General features: G+C 39.1%; 1 long non-coding RNA gene across 2 annotated transcripts; it reads left to right on the plus strand.

Annotated features, from left to right (window-relative positions):
- The first annotated feature begins 5,104 nt into the window (after nt 1–5,104).
- Nucleotides 5,105–21,903, plus strand: LOC120525840. 2 transcript variants are annotated; one of them, XR_005633030.1, is made up of 7 exons: nt 5,105–5,337; nt 6,550–6,678; nt 6,805–7,355; nt 8,149–8,248; nt 8,398–8,606; nt 12,952–13,105; nt 21,860–21,903. It is a non-coding gene; the product is annotated as an uncharacterized LOC120525840 (long non-coding RNA). The 2 variants fall into 2 exon arrangements; XR_005633029.1 differs by lacking the exon at nt 5,105–5,337 and having other exon boundaries at nt 6,421–6,678.
- Nucleotides 21,904–22,267: the final 364 nt, after the last annotated feature.

A 22,267-nucleotide genomic window follows, 5' to 3' on the forward strand; every position in this document is an offset into this window, starting at 1 on the left:
AAAGATTAAGTTAATACTTCTGTATAGGGCAGAGCCATGAAGGACCATCAAGACCACAATGTGAAAGATCTAGATGTCTATGAACAAGCGCCTGCAAATAATTCTTTACATTCATTGGCCAATTACTATCAGAAATGCTGACCAACAGCAAAAAACATTGCAGTATCCCGCAGAAGAGAAAAACATGAAGAGAAGATGGGGATGACTCAGCCAGAACTTGTGAAAACCAGCATCAAATGTCATATATCAGTTACTGACCTTTAACTCCTAAGGCAAAAGGAAATGGGGTAGACCAAGATCAATATCAAGCTGACAGGACTTGGATGGAGACACCTGGTAACAGCAACACAGAACAAGAAATAGTGGAGAACTGTTGTTGATGGCCTATGCTCCATAGGAGTAATCGGCTTAAGTAAGTAAGGAAGTAAAAGTATTAGGAAAAAGGCACAAGATAAAACTGAATCTTAAAAAGAGTGCATTCAATAGTACATATGAACAAAATCTGGATCAAAACACAAGAAATAAAAGTATGTCATGTCAAAACAAAGTAATAACATGAAAAGTAACAACCAAAACCAAAATAAAATGAAACTGAAAGCAAAAAAATATGTATGGCAACGGATTCTTGTGACATTTTGAGAAATAGATTCCAGAAACTTAGAATAGCATAAAAAAAGAAAAATAACTGCAAAATTGGTAGAGAAATCACGTTATAACATAATTCCTTGTACAAATAAACTATGCATTGTCACATTTGATTAATACATATCAATACAATGAAATACAATCCTCTATCACATCTCGCCTATGCAACACATTGCCCAGCAACCTTACTTGTATCTTGTAGCATAGTTTTTTCCTTTGTAAATAAAAGACAACAAGAAGATAATAAAGAGTTGCCAACCAACCAGGGCCCCGTTAAAGAAAACACAGTAAAGAAAAAGTCCCAACAAAAAATTATTTCAGATGTTATCATCCCTCAGAGCCTCTCTCAGGCAGACGGAATTGAAATGGCTTTCCATAGCAGAGCTCCATACTCTTTTTGAAGGGGCTCCAGAAGTGAACATTAACATCTTGTGACAATGTTGTTTAAATTACCAGTGAGACAGAAAAGGCGGGAAACTCCTGGGCCAAACCACAGGTTCCATCAACGGTCATCATGTGTTTCATACTCTGGTCTGCAGGTGAAATGATAGATAGACGCCATTAGTAATGCAAATGTAAGCAAGTAACACCATTCTTAATTCCACTGATCCTTTCATCCACTTGTTGGTCTACTTTCTGAACCTGCTTTTACCATTAATAGGTTACCAGAAGCCATAGTCTATGCTAGCAGTCCTGGGCTCACAACATGAACCAAACCTAAGTAGATTATAATCCTTGTGATTATTTATCACAGTTTAAATTAATGGTACTGTAGCACTGTCACATAGAGAACTGTAGACATTTTGGGTTAAGGTTTGTGGCAGGTTTGTGCAACTGAAACATTTGTTAATCCAGGTGAATTGGCTCAATGTTACTAGTGGCGTTACCCTTATATTCATTTGTGAGAGGTAAGGAGCCATATTTTTCATGCTAGTAATATTTTATGTTTTATTTTTGTCATCAGAATTTTTATTGAAACACAAAAGCTAATATTTTAACATATTCTGACAAGAATTATAATAAAGCATAATCAAACCCAACCTTACCCAAAACTGCTACATTAAAGTTGTGAGCCACAACAAAAAAAATTTAAGAGCCCATAAAGGCTAGCAAGTGAGGGAACAGCACAGCACTGACCCCGTTAAGAAGATGAAAAACTGAGGGTTAAGGTTGCAGCCAGCAGCAGGGGGCATCTGTGCTTGGACTGGTGGTACTGTATCAGTCTGTTTGTCAATAGCCAGATGCAAAATCCATCCTCCAAAAGGATCAGATTAAAAAAGGAAGACTTCCAGACAGAATGAGAAGAAGAATCAGAAGATTTGCAGTAAGACGCAAGGAGAACTTAAGAATTGATTGTCTAATGTGCAAAAAGCCTCTGTGGGCAACAGATAAATGAAGTGAGGAAAAGTCCAGAAATAGAAAAATGTGGGGAAGCAAGGGGATGCTAATAGAGATTGAAAGTAAGAAAATCACTCACCGCAGATATTTTGTAGTTTCATTTCTATCTATCTATCTATCTATCTATCTATCTATCTATCTATCTATCTATCTATCTATCTTGTATCACCCCAGTCCCAAAGGTATCACGTCCTAGTGAGCTGAATGACTTCCGGCCTGTCGCTCTGACAAACATGTGATGAAGACCATGGAGCGGCTGCTGCTTCACCACCTGAGGCCACAGGTCCGCCACACCCTCAGCCCTCTGCAGTTCACATACAACGAGAAGGTGGGAGTGGAGGATGCCATCATCTATATGCTACACCGATCCCTCTCCCACTTGGACAGAGGCAGTGGTGCTGTAAGAATTATGTTTCTGGACTTCTCTATCGCCTTCAACACCATCCAACCTCTGCTCCTTAGGGGCAAGCTGACAGAGACGGGAGTAGATTCATGCCTGGTGGCATGGATCGTGGACTATCTTACAGACAGACCTCAGTATGTGCGTCTTGGGAACTGCAGGCTCTGACATTGTGGTCAGCAACACAGGAGCACCATAGGGGACTGTACTTTCTCCGATCCTGTTCAGCCTATACATTGGACTTCCAATACAACTCGGAGTCCTGCCACGTGCAAAAGTTCGCTGATGACACTGCTATCGTGGGCTGCATCAGGAGTGGGCAGGAGGAGGAGTATAGGAAGCTAATCAAAGACTTTGTTAAATGTTGCGACTCAAACCACTTACACCTGAACACCTGCAAAACCAAGGAACTGGTGGTGGATTTCAGGAGGCTCAGGCCCCTCATGGACCCTGTGATCATCAGAGGAGACTGTGTGCAGAGGGTACAGACCGATAAATACCTAGGAGTGCAGCTGGATGATAAATTGGACTAGACTGCCAATACTGATGCTCTGTGTAAGAAAGGACAGAGCCGACTATACTTCCTTAGAAGGCTGGCGTCCTTCAACATCTGCAATAAGATGCTGCAGATGTTCTATCAGATGGTTGTGGCGAGCGCCCTCTTCTACGCGGTGGTGTGCTGGGGAGGCAGCATAAAGAAGAAGGACGTCTTACGCCTGGACAAACTTGTTAAGAAGGCAGGCTGTATTGTAGGAATAAAGCTGGACAGTTTAACATCTGTGGCAGAGCGACGGGCACCGAGCAAACTCCTGTCAATCATGAAGAATCCACTGCATCCACTGAACAGTGTCATCTCCAGGCAGAGGAGTAGCTTCAGTGACAGACTTTTATCACTGTCCTGCTCCACTGACAGACTGAGGAGATCGTTCCTCCCCCACACTATGCGACTCTTCAATTCCACCCGGGGGAGTAAATGCTAACATTATTCAAAGTTATTGTCTGCATTTTTATTACTCTTTAATTTAATATTGTTTTGTTGTATCAGTATGCTGCTGCTGGATTATGTGAATATCCCCTTGGGATTAATAAAGTATCTATCTATCTATCTATCTATCTATCTATCTATCTATCTATCTATCTATCTATCTACTGGTTATGTCCCTTTCATATCTATCTTTCAATTCAATACACTACCAAGTAATAATATATTTTTTGATTAGAATCAATATAAGGACATTTTTTTGTCCTGAATATTTTCCTGGTGGGTCATTTCCCAGACAAGCAGAATATTTAACAATATTACTGTTCTGTAATTTGTTTTTCCTCACCACTACCTCCCCTTTTAGTCTGACTCAGTCTGTTCTAATATTTTGAGTTCTTTCTCTAATTCTCAAGGTTACAGTTCTCTTTCTAGCTGCTCCCATCATCTTACAGACTGCGGGGCGAGCGTAGGGGGTACATGCTGTTCTTGGCAGGCAGGAATGCCAAGGTGGGGAGGTGAAACCTGCGTCATTGCTTTAGAGCAGAGAGGCCTTGAGCCCCAGCTGGATGTGGGAGAGTCCCCGGCTCATGTGCATAAAGCAAAACAAAAGAGCAACTTAACATTGGGGGCTTTTTTCCAGTAGAAATGCCAAGTTTTGTTTAAAACAGACTCCTCTGTACACTACATCACATATTTTCTTTTTAACAAGTACTTCGCTCATAATTCTGAAATAAGACAGGAGCCAGCTGCAAAGGCTGAATACACCTGACACCTACTGTATTTGTAGCTAAAGGCTACTATTTATATCACAATTTCTGCCTACAACTTCTCAAAAAGGGACACATTTCTACTAAGGAGTGTCTTGATCATTATCACCAGCAAGAATGCAATCACTAATTGTGACCCTCCTACTTACATAATTCTCAGTTTTGCAAAATGGTATCGCTGAAAAAGAAACATTTGCACATTGACTTGCTTGTCATTTTGGCCTTTAGAAGTAGTGGCTCCATTCCTTTGTTCTTTTATTATTGTATACCACTTAACTAAAAACAATTTCCAACCTGCTACATTTTAATTGCTGCCTTAATACCAGTTAAATATACTGTATCTGTCTTCATATCTGTCTTTTTTCATACAGTATGCAGTAAAAAAAAATCTGAGAGTGTGCATATCTTTCTTAATCCTCATTATTGCCCAATACATGACTAGTAGTTTCTCCTTAAGCTTTTTTATTTTGCTGAAAATGTTGTTCATATATACACTGTGCTCACAGAAGTACCTTGATTGTTCAATTTAAGGACTGGCATGGCTGGTGTTCTGGGGACTGTGAAAAGTAGGAAGAATGTTGAAACTCACAGATAAAACCTTGGCAAGTTTGTACCGTAATAAACAGCCTTTTGTTTTACTTGTGGCATTTTGTATCATTTATTATCAACGCCTTCATTTATTTTTCATCAATGAATTTTTCAAACCTGCTGATTCAACTATGGCCTACTTTGGTGTCTGAACCTTATGTACAAAAAAAGACTTCCCAAGAGACTCAGTGCTTGATTTAGGTTTTTGATTTTATTTACTTTTTGGCTACAGGTTTAATGTTGTTCAGCAGACTTTGTTTATTGTTCACTGTATTATTGATCTCCTCTTCATTTGATTGTTCCCTTGATATACACTGCAGATGCCACATGGGCTAGACCAGCATTCCAGGCAAAAGAGGGGATGGTTCCTTACCATGATGGGAGGTTCCTCGAAGGCAGAAAGGCATCCTGGCCAGGGAAGAAAGAGCAACCAGGCCCGGATGGGATGGCCAGAATAAATGGATGGACAGCCCATTGAAAATAAAAGAGATCACGGGGGACTTGCTAATCCCCCCAGATGATAGATGGCAGCAGCCCTCCATGAAGGCACCCATTGGGTAAGCAGCAGGGGATGCTGGGAGAATACAGCCCTGCTGGGGATCATGGGTGCCGCAAGAGGGTGCTGTAGGGAGATGCGCACCCCAATTTATGGGACTTCCATGTGACCCAGAAGTACTTCCATCGGGCAATTGCCCTGACACCAGAAGTTATCCCTGGTTCCGTAATAAAAGGGACCACACTCCCTTATCCAGGCGAGTCAGAGCTGGGAGGACGTAGGGCAAAACTCAGCTGGAGGAGGGCAGTGTGGTGGTAAGAAGAAGAGAGGTATTGTGAGGAGAGAACGCCTCTATATTGTGTGCTTGTGATACTTTGTGGCGGTGAATTGAATAAACCATTCATTATTTGAACTTGGGACTCTTTGTGCGTTTGTGTTTGGGGCTTGCTGACACCCCTGGGTTCCATCACAACACTTAATGAAAAAAACAAAGTAATTACATATCTGCCACTCTCCTAAAAATGCCTACTTTGTATGGAACGTTCTCAATGTCTTTGACACACTCAAACACTATTTAGAATTGCCAATCAAGAAAACCTTTACATCTTTTGTAGGTAAAATTGAGCTGTAGTGCCTAGAAGAAGGCCAACAGGTATGGAGAGAATTATTATTTTCCAAACGGACAGTGCTCAGGCAGGAATTTGTAGCTGTGTGGTGGGTGCAGCAAGCACTCTAATCAGTGCATGCTCCCAACCTCCTCCTCTTCATCTTCCTTCTGGAAAAGTGTTAAACAATTTACTACAGTGCGGCCAGATACAATATTAGGATTTAACTAAATGTAAAATTAACTGGAAAATCCACTACAGAAAATATAGCCATTGTGTTAAGTCTTTCAGTGAAGAACAAATGTTTAGATGGCAAAAAGTTAATGGAACATTATAAACATACAGTATATATTGTCACACATGTGTGCACAGAGGACAGGTGAAGGGCTCTAGTGACTGTAATTCTACTGCCGTTCCAGGGATTTCCAATGTGTCCTAAGGCCTTTCTTCTTCATCCCACTGCAGACCAGAAGACTAATAGCTATAACATCTCTGATGTCACTTCTGGTGTCTGTCCACTTGGACCTGCCTCTTCCTGTCAGAAGGACTGAAAAACCAGAGGCTTTGCATGTTTTTTTTCTTTACTTTGCAATTCAGTTATATGGGATGACAAGGCTGGTACCCTAACCCTTTATTGTTGTCATTTCTGTTCTTTTTCAATGGAGTAGTCAACAGGAGTTGTTGCTAGGATGGCAGAGCAACAGAACTTGGCAGCCCTTCTTCATGCCACTGCAACAGAACTCCAGGCACTAAAGATTCAGGCTGAGGAGCAACGGACTCAGTTCGCTGAGGCAGAGGTACGTACTGTAGTCAAACGTGTGTTGCCCTCCAGCTGTAACGACTGATGGGTCTCTCCCAGGTATTGTTGCCATTACATGCTGATGACAATATTTTGACTTACTTTCTGATATTTGATTGTACAGCTACCTGCCATCACTGAGAGAATACAGAGTGGGCACACATACTGGCACTGTTCTTGAAGGGACTGGCTCAGTGGACTTATTATGACCTTGATGACCAGATTGCTGACCAACTAAAAGCCGAGATGCTACTGTTTGTATGCCATTAGTCTAGACCAGCAGACAAGGGCTTGTAAGGAGTGGAGGTTTGACCCAGAGTGGCCAACCTGCCCCCAAGTATTTGAATTATTGAGACAGAGTCGGGTGCTAGCTATGGCCAGAGATCCACAATCCAAAAAGGGTGGTTCAGGTTGTAACATGCAACCTCCTGGTGAATGCCTGTCCCAATTTCCAATGGGTGGAAATAAAACTATCAACCCTTATGCAGCACTGGGCAACTTCACAGGTTGAGCTCTCAGAATGCCCTATAGATCAGCACAAGTATGAGATGAAAACATCAGAAGAACTAAAGGAAGAGCACATGTCACTTTCCCAATTTTCCAAAATGTCAAAATGTCATACCACCGTGACTTGTCCTTGCTTTGGTGAGCCAACGAACTGCAGTTGGGCGTAAGGTGAGAATTATTGCTTCACTGCTAATACCTTATCCTTTCCTTACACTGGGGAGATGGTTATAAATAATCATAAGGTTATAACACGCTCAGATTCCAGCAGCAACATTTCCATTCTAACTTGTATCTGCCTCATGTATAATTGTGTCAAGGGACAACTCAGAAAATCAGGGTAGCTGTCTTATGCAGCAAACCTTATCCTGTAATACTGGGGCGAGACTGGTTGCAAAGTAAATGTGGAGATGCATGAATCATTCCCATCTAAAACACAGGGCAAGCCCAATAGAAGGTGAGCACCAATCTCAAAATGTCTCCTGGGCAAAGAGCGGGGTCATGTGGCAACTCTGTATGATGTGTCTCCATGGGGGCCATTACTCTGCCCACTGAGGTTACCTTGGACTCATTCTCAGACTTACATTTTCAATTTCAGCAAACAACTGCCTTTTTTAAAAGTGAGCAATGGAACGATGAATCCTTGAAGTTTACCAAGAATGCATTTGTTCTGACAGATGGACAACGAATGTTATATCCAATGCCACTGGGTTCATACTTTGTACTTAGTAATGATTTATTATATTGCCTTTTAAGCATAAGAGTGAGGTGAGGTCATTACTGTTAGTCCCACAAACTTGTTAGTCCCACAGGTTCGGGCTTCCTGGCCCACTGGGTCCAGGCTGAGGGGGAAGGTTCCTGTAGTGTGTGTGCGCATAGCAAAGTCTCTAGTGACTACAATGACACCACCACTCCAAGTGTTGGCACTGTGTCTTAATGCCTTTTTTTCTTCTTCCCTCTGCAGATACCTCTGACATCACTTCTTCCTGATGGAAGGACTAAAAACCATTGCTCTGCCATCTTTGTTAGTTCTATCCCAAACTTGGGTCTGCAATGACGTCTCCGTAATTATTGCATGTTTTTTTTTGTTTTTTGCTTTGCAATTCAGGCATATATAACTATCATCTTCCAGGTTTACCTAAGATATGTGGTACCACTCCGGGATGAGAGGTGGTGCTGTCAGTCACAGTCTTGTCTCCTTTTTACCTCACAGCACTGAGAAACTGCCCCTTCAGGGCAATGGAGCCAGAGAAGCCCTGCCTCTTCCAGTCCTGTCAATATAAAAGGGAAACATACCAAGTAGGTGGCATCTCAATTGGACCTGAGAGCCGACTGTCAGGAATGACTCTAGACCCTTCCTATCCCAGAAACACCACTAGGGGACAATAAGAGGCTAATCTTTTCTATGGTCACAGCCATTTTGTGAGTTTATTGAATTGCATCTATCATATTGTTTATAACAATGACACCCATTACTAGTCATATGATATGGAAGTCACGTGACATGTAACATTATCATGTCCACCTAATTCTTAGCAGGAAAATGAACACTGATGTTTTTATTTTAAATTGATGTTGTTCCCACTTCCATTTTAACCATCCTGGTGGTCACATTGATGAATAAGTGATATATGGCCTTCTAAACAAAATAAAGCTAGTTTTATAGCCAAGGTGTCAGAGAGTTAAAGGACCAGCTCAGGACTTCAGATCAGAATTGTAAATTAAGGGATGCTGCGAGAGTGTCAAAAAGCAAAGAAAAAGAAATCAGAGTAAAATAGATGGATGTACATTGTATTTGGGAAATAAGAAGTAATTAGTGGAATTCTAATCAAAGATACTGCTAACGATATGCCTTATTTCTTTGTTGCTTCCACAAACATAGACAACCAAGAACTGAATAATACTGACCTTAATATTTTCACAGTAATATCACTGTATCACAAACATCATAAAATGACAGCATGGGAAGATGTATTTCATAATTAGCATCTTCAAAAATGCCCTAAAATAAGAAGAAAATTTGACCATAACATTCTTTGGACACTAAATCCCCCAAAAAAATCTCTATTATTTTAGATGCCAAGGAAGACACTGGAAAAAAAAACAAAAAAAAACCCAGATGATGATATAGGCCACCCCCAAGATCTCGTGAACACTCTGATCAGACTTACCAGAATGCCTACAATGAAAGGTTTATAGCAGTAAAGGGACATACACATCATTAGCTCTCATCCAAGATTGATCCTCAAGACTGTAATCCAATATTCAATGCAAGAATTGCATAGTCCTGAAATATTCTTTGAACTTTCTACTTCTCACTATCTGAACAAAAGTAATGGAAAGTTTCTAATTTGTAGTACAAAAAAGCGGTTTTAGTCGAGATGCTTGTACAATAGGGGAAATTATGAAATGTGTAGGAAGGGCTAAACAGTAAGAACATTATCCACCCTTACATTTTATGAGGTCCAATAACCTTGGGAGCTAATTTTGGGGATGGAACTCTCAAGTTAATGTCTATCCTGGATAGGAAAAAGGGCCATCCAGTCTAACATGATATAGTACATCAAAGAAATAATTCTTCTGTGTGTCCATTGCCTCCCTGATGATAATATGAAGTAAGATTCACCTCATAACCCATTTGTTCACAAAATTAATGGAAAAAGTAGATTTGCAAAATGGGAACCATGATCACAAATTACAATACGATGTTATTGAGCCACAGCTCAAATGAATATATCTGCAATTTCTCCTGCTGATAGGAGTTTCTTAAATAGGACGAAATAAGCACACTTAGAGAAGCAATCAACCACACCTCCAACTTTTATTGCCCTGAGAATTGGGCAGACCAGTTGCAAAAACCATCAATATTGCCTGCCAAGGGTGACTATGAGTGGAATAAGTTGTAGTAACTGGAGAAGGAGCTCTTCAGAAGTCTTTGTCTTGCTATACACTTCACAGACTTGCTCTATTATGTGATCAAACCTAGTGCCATAAAGGTCAGTGACCAGGCAAGAAAACGGTTTGCCTTGTCTCTTTAGTCCTTGTTTCTTGACAGATTTTCCCAATCTCAGGATTCCAATTTTATAAATTACATTTTTTTAATGACTATGCCAGGTTTTCATAGGGATTCATAAGTGGGATGAGGAGATGGTTGTATAAACAAAACAAAGCAAGAGTCAAAGCCGTGACATCAGAGATTTAAATTACCAGCTCAGGACTTGTGATCAAAACTGTAAATCATGGGATGTTGTGTGAGTGACAAGAACCAAAGAAGACTGTGAAACCAGAACCAAACTGGTAGAAGTAAGTTATAGAGGGGGAACAGAAACTAATTTTAATCTTAACCTTTTTTATTATATCTTATTATTGCTCTTTAACTCTTGTCTTGCTTTCTGACTAATCTTGTAAGATCTTTATCTCCCAGTTACAAATTACTTGTAACGTCTCCAATTGTTTTGATTAGGATTAGTAAATATCTAAATGTCTGTATAAAAAATGGCAAGCATATCCATTTTTTAAGGAGAAATACTTTTTTTTACTTTGGTTCAGACAGAAATATAAAAAAATTCAAGAAAACATGGTTAAATTGTAATACAGATTTCCAATGGTATGCCACACTGCTGCTTTTATTTTATTTGTTTTTTTGCTTTTGTTCCTTTGAGATTGTTGAAGGCTTTTGATGCCATGGTTAGTATCTCAGTTTAAATCTCAACCTGTGCAATGTTTGTCCTTTCTCCCCATATCTTTAAGGTTTTTTTAAAGGATGTTCTAGTTTTCCTCCTTCTAGCCAAACATGTGCATATTAGATTGACTGGGAAGCCTAAATTAATTGTGGGTGTTTGTGAGAATGTGCTCTGCCATTGAGTAGCATCCTATTCAATACTGGACCTGCCTTGGCCCAAGTGGTGCTGAAAGAGGCCCAAACCCCTGTGATCCTGCACAGGATTAAGCCTGTTAGATAAATGATGGCTGGATGGCATTGAGACATTTCTGAAACATTTAGGTTTCACTGACACAGTGATCATCAGTCTTAAAATGCTTCAAATAATTTCAAAAATGATGTATTTTATATGGAAAAGTATAATCTTTTTTATGTATTTGTGCTGATTTGTGCAAACAATATCAGCTTATCATATATTTTGTTAAATCATACATATTTAAAATATATAGGCACAATTAATTTATGGAGTTAAAGTAGCAGTTTGTCATTATAAGCTCACTGGTATAAAAAAAAATTGTCACACCTGGCTAACTCCTCTGTGACCAAAGAACAGCTGCAATTCTGTCTGACATGACATGACAATACCAGTTTGTGTATGTAGGTGACATCCATTTCTCTCTTCCAGCACTAAATCCTGCAGTTCAAACCAGATTAGTGGGATGGATCCGCTAGGTGTATTACTTGTTGCTCCAAATAGTTCTACAGATTTTATGTGGGATTAAAATCTGTTTTTTTATTCAGGACATTTGAGATGTGACAATGCTTCAGAATGTTTTCTGTGCCATTTGTGATGTTGGGAGACTGGGGTAGTCATTCTGTGTTCACTCCAGACATAAATATACAAAAAGTAACAGATGGTCATCCAGAAGTCCAATGCAGCCCTTCTGATTCAAGTGCACTGACACCTCAGCAAAAGTATCCATTCCCTCTTAACTGAAACAATTCCAGAACATCAGAGAACCACCTCTTACTTGAACAGCACTTTGCACAGAGTCCTCATGGAAGGCTTCATGATGTACCCATCACTCCTTATCATTCGAGTACAAGTAGAAACGCTGCTCCTCAGACCAGATAACATGTTTCCAGACATCGACAGTCTAGTGTCTGTGGCTCTGTGTTCACTGTAACTGCGCAATTTTGTTAGGAGCTGATAGTAAGGGGCTTTTTCATGGTACTCTGTTCCAAATATCCATAGTTTGGAATCTTCTTCTGATGGTTCATTCAAAAATGGTTTGTTGTGGGCCTGCATTGACAGTCTGCAACAATTCTTGCAAAGCAGTTTGTTGTCAAATTGTAGGAGAGATGGCGGCGGTCCCTATCTGTGAGCAGTATCATTTGACTGCATGTTCTGGTGATGATTAGCCATTGACTGTGATATAAGTCACTGTTGGAAGACCCATTGGACAGTGCGCTTTGACGCACCTTCTAAGTCTGCAACTTCCAATACACTATGCCTTTTGGCAAGGCTGAATGCAATAACCCCTTTTTGCCAATAATTAATGTCTGCCATTCAATCCATTTTTCACGGGAATAACCAAATGCATGTGGCACACCACCACTCTTTTTGTCTAGTTTTTGCATTAGCATTTTTTGCAGTGTATTCCTGCTTTTTTGATATGCATTTGACAAAATAGCTTTTGAAATCTATTGAAAAACAATGAGCTCTGTTAGCAATATGTGTGCACTTCATAGAGTACAGTTATAGCACATGTCTTCCCAAGCTAGAATATTCCAAGTTCATTGTTGCTTTTAATTAGACTTTGCTGCAGTTTATGTAACATTTTGTAGCCAGGTTGTTTCTCTTTACTGATCTCACTTTTAGTAAGAAAGCATACCCGGATTCACTTGGATTTGAGAGTTTATTCACTACCTCTTTTGTGACATTCTTCCCATGGTACATACATAGATTCTTCTTTGCACTCGTTTGCTGTGCTTGTTAGACATGAGCATCTAAGGGAACCTTGAGGAATCCAAAAACAGTAAAAATAAAATTTCTTACCAGGTAAGAAGTACTGTTGATAACACCTTGCCTTTTTTCCTCTTTAGTTTCAAAGATTGCCCGGAAGCCAAGTGACATCACTTCCTTTACATCCCTGGCAGCCCTGCCCCTTCAGAGGTCATTCATGTATAACCAGACCAGCAACCGGACATGGATGTTCATTCTTGGACCCTCAGTTACACTGAAAAAAAGAACTAATGGGTTTGTTAACTTTATTATTGAATTTAACTTAAAATAGTAATATTTCTTGATATAACAGCTTTTTCTTATGTTGACATACCTCGCTTAAATGTCACATTAACACATTTAAATTATGTTGAAACAAAAACATTAAATAATTACATTAAAAATTTAATTTAATTAAATTAAATAATTTTCTTTTAAAAGAAGTGTCATCAGCCTTGGGGATTGTTGTGTTTACTCACCTATTCTATGTTAATCTTCCTCAGAATTAGTCAGTCAGTCGGTCAGTCATTTTCCAACCCCCTACATCCTAACACAGGGTCACAGGGGTCTGCTGGAGCCAATCCCAGCCAACACAGGGCGCAAGGCAGGAAACAAATCCCAGGCTGGGCGCCAGCCCACCGCAGTACTCAGAATTATCACTCTTTTAATACTCAAAACATTGTATGCCCATTATTCACAGTTGAATTAAGTTGATTTAAATTTAAAAAAAAACATGACTATACTATTTTTGCATAAAGATCCACCCCTTTTGTTGCATTGTGGTCCATGGGATCTCCACACCTTTATATATTTGGAAACAAAGTAAAAGACTTTTAGTAACTTTAATTTTGTCTGAATGCCATAGGTTTTGTGTGATTGTAGAAGCTGATTTATGATAGTTTTTTAACATCAGAAAAGCATTTTTATCTTTGCCTCCTATACAACAGTGGCATTGGTAAAAGAAAATCTGTATGCATTTCTTGTTAAATCACTTGGTGTACACCGTTGTCACATGTGTATGCTTGGGAGGCAGCTTAAGGAGTTGGAGAAGGTGATGGTGAAAAGAGATGTCTGAGCATCATTGCTTAGACCACTGCTCCAGCAACCTGTATCCAGATAAGCAGTAGAACATGGAGGAATGGAAGGATGGATGGATGGATAGACACATGAATTCAACTTCAATATTATACCGTAAATTATAAAATACAACAACATTTATTTATGTAACACATTTTCATACACACAGTAGCTCAAAGTGCTTTACATAATAAAGAATAGAAAAATAAAAGACACAATAAGAAAACAAAATAAATCAACATTAATTAACATAGAATAAGTAAGGTCCAATGGCCAGGGGGGACAGAAAAAACAAAAAAAAAAATTTCCGGACGGCTGGAGAAAAAAATAAAATCTGTAGGGATTCCAGACCATGAGACCGCCCAGTCCCCTCTGGGCAAAAAAATAGCACACAGGAATAGCTTAGAAAGGACTGGGGTCCCAAATGAGAAAAAACATGTAATTGAGACTAAATTCTGTAATTGAATTAAGACAGTGTTGGTGTTTCCAACAATACAGGGTAGAAAGCCAAGTTGATATTCTCTCATGATCATAACAAACATGGCCCTCTTGAGCCTAGTGGGGTCCCTTTAAGGAGGATTGTGGCAGAGGGCAGAAATAGGAGGACTTAGCTGGGGGCCTTCTGGATTTTGGAGTTGTGGAAGAAGCAGAGTAGTATATAAGCTTCCCGTTGTTTTCTTCGACCCTCTCTTTTGATTCCCATTGTAAACTTCAATAGGTAAGTGTGAACAATAACATCGTTTTTTCTTTTGTTTTGTTTTTTGTTCTATAAACACCCAGAGAAGAAAATCTTATCCTGGTATGAGTCTATTTGCTACATTAAAGTATAACATTTCTCCCAATACATATTTCCATTTGAGGTTTACAAAAACGTCAGAAAATATCAGGACTCTATTACATCATGGAGAAGCAAGAGATGGCAAACATCTTTGATGGGTCATTTAAATGGCTCTAGCATATCAATCAATCAATCAATCAACATTTATTTATATAGCACATTTTCATACAAAAAAAATGTAACTCAAAGTGCTTTACAAAATGAAGAATAAAAAAATAGAAGACACAATAAAAAAATAAACATAGGTCAACATTAATTAACATAGAATAAGTAAGGTCCGATGGCCAGGGTGGACAGAAAAACCAAAACAAAAAAAAAAACTCCAAAGGCTGGAGAAAAAAAAATCTGTAGGGGTTCCAGACCACGAGACCACCCAGTCCCCTCTGGGCAATCTACCTAACATAAGTCAAACAGTCCTCTTTGTATTTAGGGTTTTCATGGAAGGACCTGATGATGATGGTCACGTAGACTTCTGGCTTTCAGTCCATCAATGTTGGTGCATCATAATGCTTTGAGTAGGTGGTGGTGGCGCAGGCCGTCACCACAAAGAAACCGGAAAAAGAAACAGAAGAGAGAGTTGGGGTCAGTACGGATTTTAGAGCCAACATAAATAGTTATTATGATGAATTGAACATACAGAGTATCAGTATTAAGTTAAAGTGAAGTTATAAAAAGGCCATGTTAAAGTAATATGATGAAATGATAGTCAATATCACTGTGAACTGCTTAGTAAGCCCTTGAGAAATTTTACTGTTAAATTCAATGTAACATTTAGAGAAATAGAAGTAAGCAGCATACATACCTCAAAAGAATTAAGACAGTTTTTGCAGCAAAAGGGTTCTCGGCAAAGTATTAATGCATAGGGTTTGAAAAATTATGGAAACACTAACTTTTGAGCTTTTCTTCTTCAGTTAAATACCTACAGAAAATGGTTTATTTTGACTTTGAAGTGTATTGTTACAGCATAAGAGTTCACAATAAAAATACTGAATGGATAAATATGTTGTCACACATGTGCGAGTCAACTAAAGGGCCTGAATAATGGCAATTCCACGTTCGACCAGGGGACGGCAGGGTGCAGTAACTGTTCCTCTGAATCCCTTACAGACCATTCTCGGGAAATCCCACAGGGTTCTGGCTCCTCCAATAACGTCACTTCCCGTTCCTGCACTTCCGATGAAGTTACTTCCTTTTCTGGAGCCTCTGACAGTATCACTATTGGTCCTGCCTCTGATGACATCACTACTGGTCCCTCCTCTGATGACCTCACTTCCCCTTCCGGCCCCCGACAACGTCATTTCCTACCCTGGCCTTTAAAGCTGCCATCTTGACTTCATATAATCAGTTCTGTTTTGGACTCTGTCTTGTAGACATCTCTTGAAAATTACCTTTTTGCAGCCAGGATATATTATACGGGAAGCTGCCCCAAACCTTTATAATGTCTTTTCGTTATTCTTGTTCAATGTGTACAAACCTTTTGTGATGCAGAAGACTAAATACTTTTGCACACTACTGTATAAATATTTTGGCCCAAATCCATATCAAAATAACTAATGTATGATGGTTTCATGAATCCCAGCAACCTCTAGGTTGTTCATAACAATATGTAGCTGTACAATATTTGCATATGTGATCAAATATTAACACTCACACCAACAACTGTACGAATACAAATAAAAATTAAATAATATAAATTAGGGATGTCAAAGTTAAGGTGGTAATGCAATTAATTTAAAACATTACTTTTCCTTAAATGCATTTATTAACACTTCTTGCTATCTAAGTTTGTGGTTTTCAAACTTGGGACCATGGACATTATTATAAAAAAAATCAATTCCAATTTTAAACATTGTCTTTAAACTGCCTAATGTTTAAACAAACATACAGATAACCAGTGCTTGAAGTGGGCCAATACACACTTGAAGCACTGGTTACTTGTATGTTAACCAGCAGTTAATGTGTGTTACCGGTGCATATATCAGCACATGTTCCCTCTCCCCCAGTCACACATATATAGTCTACATATATAACACATGGCATTATATATATAGACAGAGGATAAAGAAACGGAACCCAGGTCTCCATGGTCAGCTGCGCTTCAACTCTACCACTCAGTGCTTTTTCTGTGACACTGGCAGACTAAGGTAGAATAATATACAGTATAATGAATACACATATCTAATATTTTATTTAGGTATTTTTAATCCACTGTAGAAAGGTACTGTTTCAGATAGAGCTGCCAGTTTTTGGAAACATTCATTCTTCCTTTAAAACGAAATGCTGCAATAGGCTGAAGTTAGAAGAAGAGCTGTGTTTAAAGTTATGAAAATGGGAATTCATTATTGACAATAGCGACCACATAAAACGTAAAGATACACAACCTTACCAAATGACTTTGAGTTATTTCTCTTTTTTAATCCAAAATTATATGTAACTTAAGTTATTTTTCTCCTTACTTTGATCTGGATTTATACTGTATGTGACTATGTAATTTTTGTAAATTAAAAATACAGAAGTTTTAGTCTTTCTAATTTGTATTCCTTAAAAATATAAAATATAAAAATAACTAATTAAAAAAGCACTTGATGTGCGCAAGAAAAACTAAAAGACATATGCAACCATACAAAAAAATATCTTTATAATCAAATGTTAAAATCTTCAAGTGCAACATTAGGCGGAGGGTTGGCAGTTAAGAAGTCTCACGTTTAGTTGTGTCTAGTAAGTGGTGTGGTATATGGCCGGCAATTTATCCCAGCCAGTACTCCTAAACCGCCAGATGGAGCCCTCCCTGCAACATGGAGGTGCCCCGAATTCCAGCAGGCCATCATGGACCTTGGAGTTTTAATTCACAGCCCTGTTGGATACCATGGGGGCCGCCAAGGAACGCTGCAGGGAGGCTCAAGGACTTGTATTTTCCGTATAAGAAGGAGTTTTCCGGGTCATGAACTATAAAAGGACTGTGGGAGATTCCAGCAGGCGAGCTGAATTGGGAGGAAGGGTGACTGAGCTGCTGGGAGTGGGAAGATTGTGGATTATTGTATTGATTTATTGAGTATAGTGGAGGTGGAGGTGCTTTGTGCACTTTATTATAAAAATAAATGTATTATTGGGACTTTTATCTGGTGTCTGACGTGTGGTCTGAGGGTTCAAGGGGACAATAGCGCCCCCTATCTGTCACAGTGGTCAAAGCTTAACAATTTAAGACTGAAAGAAAATTGGAATATTTCAAACTGTTTCAACTCCTAGAAGTGATACACCAATAAAAAAGGCTGAAAAGCCCTGCCTTAGGGGTATCGTATGACATTTAATCATATATTCTATGTGTCAATAGTCTGCTGTAGTTAAACATTTCCTTAGATTAACAGGTCTATTAATTTACATAATCATGTAGTATAACTACTCTTAGCACTGTTGGCTTTATATTAGTGAAGGCCCTGGCCAGATGGTACCACATTTTGAGGGGCCTTGACTTAAAGTTTTAGGAATCTCTGATCTAAGCTATTCCGTTAACAATGGCTATGAAAGACACAATTTATAATTGTTGCTTTTGATTTAAAATTCTTCCAGATGGCTCAAAAGACAAAATTGTTAGTACTTGCAAACCTAGTGTGGACATATTTAAAAATCACAGAAGTACAACGTCCTTGGCTTATCTCTTAAAAGCGAAACATGCCTAATGCCGCTATTAAAAACCCTGCTATGTTAGGCAGCAAAATTTTTGGCTGACTGTAATCCATTAATTTACAACTCAATTTATGTCAAAGTATAAAACAAAATCTTAAGCATTACCTATCCCTTTTTATTGCAAAATGGATGACATTGGACTGCAGACCTCTAAATATAGCTGAAGGTACAGAGCTGAGCGACACCATTCAGTGAGATTCTTTCACATTATTTTCATGTGGGACAATTTATAAAAAAAATACCCAAGCCTTCTCTGTTTGAGCAGCTAAGAGGTTGTACAGCAGTCACATTCACAGGGGACGACTGAACTACTTTGATAAACATGCAGTTAGTCAAGTTCTATTTCGTGATTAATCATGATTAAAACTTTTAATCATTTGACAAAACGATTAAAGCTAACAAATGAAAAACATTTTGATGTCTCTCTAATTATTATGAAAATCAGAACGGGGTCCTAGGGTTGTAAAAGTTGGCTATATTTAAGGACACTGATTTCAGGTCATGGAAAAATTATTCTTTATTAGAGTTTATGAGTAAAAAAGCAAGATATAGCATATGGTAGTCTCAGACCATAATTACTCTCTCAGTATACTGAATGTAATTCACACAGAATGCAGAATTTCAATAAGTACTCCCAAGCACTGCCACCTGAACCTGACACAGACAAGCATGGGACACAAGTTCAAGGCACACACATGTTTTATTTTTCTTTTTTTTTTCCCTCGTGGGAAAAGCCTTCCCCATTTCCCATAGGCACAACACAGACCAAAGCACAGCACAAACACAATACTTTTCCTTTTCTCTTTTACTTCTCCTTTCCACTAGTCCAGTCAAGCTTCATCCTCTTCTTCCCGACTCTGGCTTTCCGAGTAGTAGCTGCCTGGCTCCTTTTATAAGGCACCCGGAAGTGCTCCAGGTGCTTGATTGCTCATTTCTGGCAACACTTCCGGATGTGGCGGAAGAACTGCCCATAAGGGCTCAGCAGCTCTTGCTGCAGCACCCCCAGGGTTGCACCAAACTCCAACTCCCATGAAGCCCTGCGGGAATCTGAGGCACCACTGCAACCCCAGGGAAGGTAACACTCTGGCCATGCTTGCTCCCCGTCCTCCCAGCGTGGAGGCATCCCGCTGGGCAAGGGCCCTGGGCGCACACTAAAGGGGACAGATCCAATCTCAAAGTGAATGTGGTTACTCCAAGATGGGTTCAAAGTTTCATCCAGCATGTTTTGGGGGTCATGACTAAACAGTAGCTGGATATAATCAGCAACTGAGTACACCTCAGATAGCACTCAAGCATAAGTGAGCAATACCAGAAGCAATAAAGTCGTAGGTTTAGTGTGTTCAGAAGCCATTAAGAAGGCAAACAGAATGTTAGGTTTTACAGCACGATGTGTGGAGTACAAGTCCAAGGAGGTTCTACTCAACCTTTATAATGCACTGGTGAGGCCTCATCTTGAGTACTGTGTGCAGTTTTGGTCTCCAGGCTACAAAAAGGACATAGCAGCGTAGGAAAGGTCCAGAGAAGAGCGACTAGGCTGATTCCAGGGCTACAGGGGTTGAATTATGAGGAAAGATTAAAAGAGCTGAGCCTTTACAGTTTAAACAAAAGAAGATTAAGAGGTGACATGATTGAAGTGTTTAAAATTATGAAGGGAATTAGTACAGTGGATCAAAACTGTTATTTTAAAATGAGTTCATGAAGAACACGGGGACACAGTTGGAAACTTGTTAAGGGTAAATTTCGCACAAACATTAGGAAGTTTTTCTTTACACAAAGAACGATAGACACATATAATAAGCTACCAAGTAGTGTGGTAGACAGTAAGATGTTAGGGACTTTCAAAACTCGACTTGATGTTTTCTTGGAAGAAATAAGTGGATAGGACTGGCGAGCTTTGTTGGGCTGAATGGCCTGTTCTCGTCTAGAGTGTTCTAATGTTCTAATGTTTAGCAATAAACAAGCACTGAAAGTGGCATCTGGGCAAAATATTTATCCATCCATTACCCAACCCGCTATATCCTAACTACAGGGTCACAGGGGTCTGCTGGAGCCAATCCCAGCCAACACAGGGCGCAAGGCAGGAAACAAACTCGGGCAGGGCACCAGCCCACCTCAGGACGCACACACACACACACTAGGGACAATTTATATTCACCAATGCACCTAACCTGCATGTCTTTGGACTGTGGGAGGAAACCAGAGTACTCGGAGGAAACTCACGCAGACACGGTATGTAATATACTGTATATATGTAATTTCAAGGAGGTTACTGATTAATAATGTTAATTATGCCTTGGTAATATGAAATCATACAATAAATAAACATTTAATCTATAGTGAATTAAAGTTGATATGTGTATGTGTAATCTATTTAATCTTTTTGAAACTAGAACCATATAATAATATGTTATAATTACATCACAGGTACAATTCTTAAATTTTTTTATCGTCTTTATACTCCCACCAAATCCTTTTTCCTATTCATGCCTCTTTATGATAAATTGGGTCTAAGATCTATGGAAGCATATTAGGGCTACAGAGAAGAGAGAAAGTATTACTCTGGTGATAAAAACAAACCTCCATTTAAAAATGATACTCCTTTGTAGTCAGTCATTAGTGGTTCTATGAAACATCCCATTCAGTCCAATGTAATGAATTTCTTAAAATAGGATTTATTCTTTATGCTGGCCCAAATTCTGTATTTATTGTTACAAATGGATTACAACTAACTGTAATATTTTCCCATGTATAGAGTACAGTAAACGTTTTGCTTACATGTGTAAGCAACATGCTACCATTGCCACACTCCTGTGCCATCACAAACAACAATGTATAAAAATACATAATCATCACTAAAAAAATTAACAATCTACTGGAAGGAATATTCTAGCTTGTATGTATTTCTTGTACTACAGACACTCTATTGCATATAACAATACAAAACAATTTTGATAAAGGATTTGTATCGAGTGTCTAGGTCACACTTATACAGTAGGTAATCTAACTTAAACACAGTTAAAATATTTGACTACACCACCCAGTTTTATTAAGAATCTGGCAACTCTTGAACTTTAACGATAATTGAACACAGGTTTCTTTAAATTGTGTGGTGAGTAAACGCACAATAAAAGACACAGCAGCAATTGCAAGAAAAACAAAAGTAAATTGTATTGCTTTAGACAATATAAAATCTCTCAAGAAGATAAAAGTACATCAGAATCTAAAAATATTAGGAGCCAAAACCAATAAAGAGAACACAGTCCACACTCTAGAAGTCCATTAAAGCATAACACTGGAGGATCGAAGCTTTGGTGGTGTGAATTCCTAGTTGCATGCTGTGTTAACACAATGATTAGTCTTCCAACTGTCCCACTGAACACTCTGTTCTCCTTATGCTTGTTTCCCAACAGAAATATTGCTTCTTGTCTGCCGGCTTTTTCTCGGTCCTCTCGTGAGTCTTCCCTCTCTTGCTGGACCCAGTGTCTCTCTAGTGAAAATGTCTCTTCCTCCCTGGAGGTAGGTGTCACCATCCATGTGCCTTTGGTCTTGTCAACCACATACTCTCGTCTGCCGCTGAGTCCCTGTGCTGTGTGCAAATTATCTTGAAAGCATTCTCTTTCCTACATCGTCTTCCCCCTCACACCCGTCTGGATTCACTTCGTCCCTTCTCCTCACGATCTGTCTCTTTGAACTGTCCAAGCACAACCTGCTACCCAGAAGTATATAACTGCTTCAGTCTCTGCTTAGATCAACATGACGATCGATTAAATAATGGTAGATACCGGTTTCTTTTGCTTATCAATAGTATAAACACATTT

Source organism: Polypterus senegalus, chromosome 3 (genome assembly GCF_016835505.1).
Source record: "Polypterus senegalus isolate Bchr_013 chromosome 3, ASM1683550v1, whole genome shotgun sequence".
NCBI classification, from domain to species: domain Eukaryota; kingdom Metazoa; phylum Chordata; class Cladistia; order Polypteriformes; family Polypteridae; genus Polypterus; species Polypterus senegalus.